Raw genomic sequence first — 6088 nt, 5'->3', positions numbered from 1 at the left:
TTGCACATATAGAGCATCACATTCTGAATAACTGAAATAAACAAGGCATACGACCATCTCTAGCCGATCCCCTAAAAGTTAATGGACTAAAACCCTTGGTGGAGTATATATATATACTACAGCAATTTTTGGCTGTTTCTAGTCGACCCCCTAAATTTAAAGTTGTAAACTTCAATTTGATCAAGTTCAAAGCAGGTCCGAAAGTAGCATGCATTCAAACATAAACAAAGATAGTTTTGCATAACCGAACATAAAACATAAATTTAAATTAAACTAAACTACTTTCGGTTGAAGTGGAGGTCGAGCCAATCCTTCCTCGTCAGGTACGGTGGGCCGCGAGCCGGTTCCGGGACGGTGCCATCATCGAGGTCGTTGGGGGAGACACTCCTCCACTCGTCGACATCGATCTCCTCGTCCTCGCCGCCCACCTCGACACCCTACACGCCGCCGTCCTCACTGCCTTCGACCTCGTCATCGAAGGAGAGTACGATAACCTCGCCGCCCTCCACGCCGGCAAAGATCATCCGCTTCGCCTCCACGAGCTCCAGGTGCTGCCGGCGGAGCTCTTGCATGTAGGCCTCATCGGCGGCCTCTTCCTCGAGGCGCTCCCATGCCTTGCGGTCCTCCCGCGCCATAGCCGAGCTCACCACCCCCACGCTCCGGCGGGACGAGGTCGACCGGACGTGTGCCGAAGGGGAAATTGAGCCTAGCTGTCGCTCCGTGGTAGCGGACCTGCCAGCGGTCGTACTCCATGGCCGCAAGCTCAGCTGTGTGGAAGCTACCAAGCCACTGGCGGGTGTGGGTCTCCTGATCCGTAATCTCGGCGACCCACGTCCCCCAGCACCGCTGCCGGACCCCGAGGTAGGACCTCGTCGGTGGTCGGGCTTGAGGGAGGACGGGGAAGTCCTCGAACCTGCGTAGGGGTGCGACGGTGGGCGGATCGGGCGACCGGCGATGGCAGATCGATAAAGAGCCCGTAGAGGACGACGGGGACAACTCGGCGGCCACCTCGCCAGCGTCAAGCGAAGAGGCCGCGATAAACCTCTTTTGAGCCGTTGACAACTCGCGCTCCCCGACACAAAGGTAGAGGTTGAGGATGGAGGTGGCGGTGGCGATGGTGGCGACCTACCAATGGTTTCGAGCGAGGGAGGGGTGGTGTGTGTGTCTGTGTGAGTGAAGGTTTTGGGGTGTGTGTTGAAGGAAATATGCCCTAGAGGCAATAATAAAGTTGTTATTTTATATTTCCTTATATCATGATAAATGTTTATTATCCATGCTAGAATTGTATTAACAGGAAACTTGATACATGTATGGATACATAGACAAAACACCGTGTCCTTAGTAAGCCTCTACTAGACTAGCTCGTTGATCAAAGATGGTTAAGTTTCCTAACCATAGACATGTGTTGTCATTTGATTAACAGGATCACATCATTAGGAGAATGATGTGATGGACAAGACCCATCCGTTAGCTTAGCATAATGGTCATTAAGTTTTATTGCTATTGCTTTCTTCATGACTTATACATATTCCTTAAACTATGAGATTATGCAACCCCCTGATACCGGAGGAATACCTTGTGTGCTATCAAACGTCACAACGTAATTGGGTGATTATAAAGATGCTCTACAGGTATCTCCGAAGGTGTTTGTTGGGTATGCATAGATCTAGATTAGGATTTGTCACTCCGAGTATCGGAGAGGTATCTCTGGGCCCTCTCAGTAATGCACATCATAATAAGCCTTGCAAGAAATGTGATAATGAGTTAGTTGCTGGACGATGCATTACGGAACGAATAAAGAGACTTGCCGATAAAGAGATTGAACTAGGTATGAGGACACCGACGATCGAATCTCGGGCAAGTAACATACCGATGACAAAGGGAATAACGTATGTTGTTATTGCGGTTTGACCGATAAAGATCTTCGTAGAATATGTAGGAACCAATATGAGCATCCAGGTTCCGCTGTTGGTTATTGATCGGAGATGTGTCTCGATCATGTCTACATAGTTCTTGAACCCGTAGGGTCCGCACGCTTAATGTTCGATGACGATTTGTATTATGAGTTATGTGTTTTGGTGACCGAAGATTGTTCGGTGTCTCAGATGAGATCACGGACATGACGAGGAGTCTCGAAATAGTCGAGAGGTAAAGATTGATATATTGGACGAAGGTATTCGGACACCGGAATGGTTTTGGGACGTTTCAGATATTTATCTGGGTACCGAGGGGTTACCGGAATCCCCCGGGGAAGTAATGGGCCTTCATGGGCCATAGGGGAAAAGAGAGGGGAGCCCGCAGGGTGGCCCCCCCAAGGGAGTCCAAATTGGACAAGGGGGAGGGGCGCGGCCCCCTTTCCTGTTTCCCTCTCCCTCTCCCTCTCGTTCCCTCTTTCCCCTTCATGAGAAGGAAAGGGGGGGGGGGGGCGAATCCTACTAGGAGTGGAGTCTTAGTAGGACTCCCCCTGGCGCGCCCCTTGGTGGCCGGCCTTCTCCTCCCCTCCTTTATATACGGGGGCAGGAGGGCACCCCAAAGCACAACAGTTATTCTCTTAGCCATGTGCGGTGCCCCCCTCCACAGTTTACTCCTCCGGTCATAGCGTCATAGTGCTTAGGCGAAGCCCTGCGCGGATCACATCACCATCACCGTCACCACACCGTCGTGCTGACGAAACTCTCCCTCGAACCTGTGCTGGATCAAGAGTTCGAGGGACGTCATCGAGATGAACGTGTTCTGAACTTGGAGGTGTCGTACGTTCGGTACTAGATCGGTTGGATCATGAAGACGTTCGACTACATCAACTGCGTTAACCTAACACTTCCGCTTTCGGTCTACAAGGGTACATGGACACACTCTCCCCTCTCGTTGCTATGCATATCCTAGATAGATCTTGCGTGATTGGTGCTACGTTCCCCAACAGTGGCATCCGAGCCAGGTCTATGCGTAGATGATATGCACGAGTAGAACACAAAGAGTTGTGGCCGATAATAGTCATACTGCTTACCACCAACATCTTATTTTGATTCGGTGGTATTGTTGGATGAAGCAGCCCGGACCAACCTTACATGACCATGTTCATGAGACCGGTTCCACCGACAGACATGCAACTTGTTTTGCATAAAGGTGGCTGGCGGGTGTCTATTTCTCCAACTTTAGTTGAATCTAATTTGACTATGGCCGGTCCTTGTTGAAGGTTAAAACAGCACACTTGACGAAAAATCGTTGTGGTTTTGATGCGTAGGTAAGAACGGTTCTTGCTAGAAGCCCGTAGCAGCCACGTAAAACTTGCAACAACAAAGTAGAGGACGTCTAACTTGTTTTTGTAGGGCATGTTGTGATGTGATATGGTCAAGACATGACGTGATATAAGTTATTGTATGAGATGATCATGTTTTGTAAAAGTTATCGGCAACTGGCAGGAGCCAGATGGTTGTCTCTTTATTGTATGAAATGCAATCGCCATGTAATTGCTTTACTTTATCACTATGCGGTAGCGATAGTTGTAGAAGCAATAGTTGGCGAGACGACAACGACGCTACAATGGAGATCAAGGTGTCAAGCCGGTGACGATGGAGATCATGACGGTGCTTTGGAGATGGAGATCAAAGGCACAAGATGGTGATGGCCATATCATGTCACATATTTTGATTGCATGTGATGTTTATCTTTTATGCATCTCATTTTGCTTAGTACGGCGGTAGCATTATAAGATGATCCCTTACTAAAATTTCAAGGTATAAGTGTTCTCCCTGAGTATGCACCGTTGAGACAGTTTGTCGTCCTGAGACACCACGTGATGATCGGGTGTGATAAGCTCTACGTTCACATACAACGGGTGCAAGACAGTTTTGCACATGCGGAATACTCGGGTTAAACTTGACAAGCCTAGCATGTACAGACATGGCCTCGGAACACTGGAGACCGAAAGGTCGAACGTGAATCATATAGTAGATATGATCATCATAGAGATGTTCACCATTGAAGACTACTCCATCTCACGTGATGATCGGACATGGTTTAGTTGATTTGGATCACGTGATCATTTAGTTGGCTCGAGGGATGTCTTTCTAAGTGAGAGTTCTTAAGTAATATGATTAACTGAACTTTAATTTATCATGAACTTTGTCCTGATAGTATTTGCAAATTATGTTGTAGATCAATAGCTCGCATTGTAGCTCCCCTATGTTTTTGATATGTTCCTAGAGAAAACTAAGTTGAAAGATGTTAGTAGCAATGATGCGGACTGGGTCCATGATCTGAGGATTATCCTCATTGCTGCACAGAAGAATTATGTCCTTGATGCACTGCTAGGTGACAGACCTATTGCAGGAGTAGATGCAGACGTTATGAACGTTTGGCAAGCTCGATATGATGACTACTTTATAGTTTAGTGCACCATGCTTTACGGCTTAAAATCGGGACTTCAAAAACGTTTTGAACGCCATGGAGCATATGAGATGTTCCAAGAGTTGAAATTAGTATTTCAGACTCATGCCCGTGTCGAGAGGTATGAGACCTCTAACAGTACTTTGCCTACAAGATGGAGGAGAATAGCTTAACCAGTGAGCATGTACTCAGAATGTCTGGGTACTACAATCACTTGAATCAAGTGGGAGTTAATCTTCCAGATAAGATAGTTATTGACAGAATTCTCTAGTCACTATCACGAAGCTACTAGAACTTTTTGAAGAACTATAATTTGCAAGGGATGACGAAAATGATTCCCGAGCTCTTCGCGATGCTGAAATCAGCGAAGGTAGAAATCAAGAAATAGCATCAAGTGTTGATGGTTAACAAGACCACTAGTTTCAAGAAAAAGGGCAAGGGAAAGAAAGGGAAACTTCAAAAAGAATGGCAAGAAAGTTGCCACTCCCATGAAGAAGCCCAAAGCTAGACCCAAGCCTGAAACCGAGTGCTTCTACTGCAAAGGAAATGGTCACTGGAAGTGGAACTGCCCTAGATACTTGGCGGATAAGAAGGATGGCAAAGTGAACAAAGGTATATTTGATATACATGTTATTGATGTGTACTTTACTAGTGTTTATAGCAACCCCTCGATATTTGATACTGGTTCAGTTGCTAAGAGTAGTAACTCGAAACAGGAGTTGCAAAATGAACAGAGACTAGTTAAGGGCAAGGTGATGATGTGTGTTGGAAGTGATTCCAAGGTTGATAAGATCACCATCGCACACTCCCTCTACCTTCGGGATTAGTGTAGAACCTAAATAAATGTTATTTGGTGTTTGCATTGAGCATAAATATGATTTGATCATGCTTATTGCAATATGGGTATTCATTTAAGTCGGAGAATAATTGTTGTTCTATTTACATGAATAAAACCTTCTATGGCCATACACCCAATGTGAATGGTTTATTGTATCTCGCTCGTAATGATACACATATTCATAATATTGATGCCAAAAGATGCATAGTTGATAATGATAGTGCAACATATTTGTGGCACTGCCGTTTAGGTCATACCGGTGTAAAGCGCATGAAGAAACTCCATGCGGATGGACTTTTGGAATCACTTGATTATGAATCATTTGATGCTTGCAAACCATATGCCTCATGGGCAAGATGACTAAGACTCCATTCTCTGGAACAATGGAGCGAGCCATTGACTTATTGGAAATAATACATACCGATGTATGCGGTCCGATGACTATTGAGGCTCGCGGTGGGTATCGTTATTTTCTAACCTTCACAGATGATTTAAGAAGATATGGGTATATCTACTTAATGAAACACAAGTCTGAAACATTTGAAAAGTTCAAAGAATTTCAGAGTGAAGTGGAGAATCATCGTAATGAGAAAATAAAGTTTCTATGATCTGATCGTGGAGGCGAATATTTGAGTTACGAGTTTGGCCTTCATTTAAAAACAATGTGGAATAGTTTCACAACTCACGCCACCTGGAACACCACAGCGTAATAGTGTGTCTGAACGTCGTAACCATACTTTATTAGATATGGTGCGATCTATGATGTCTCTTACCGATTTACCACTATCGTTTTGGGGTTATGCATTAGAGACAGGTGCATTCACGTTTAATAGGGCACCATCTAAATCCGTTGAGTTAACACCG

This window comes from Aegilops tauschii, chromosome 7 (genome assembly GCF_002575655.3).
Source record: "Aegilops tauschii subsp. strangulata cultivar AL8/78 chromosome 7, Aet v6.0, whole genome shotgun sequence".
NCBI classification, from domain to species: domain Eukaryota; kingdom Viridiplantae; phylum Streptophyta; class Magnoliopsida; order Poales; family Poaceae; genus Aegilops; species Aegilops tauschii.
This window is presented reverse-complemented; position numbering follows the sequence as displayed.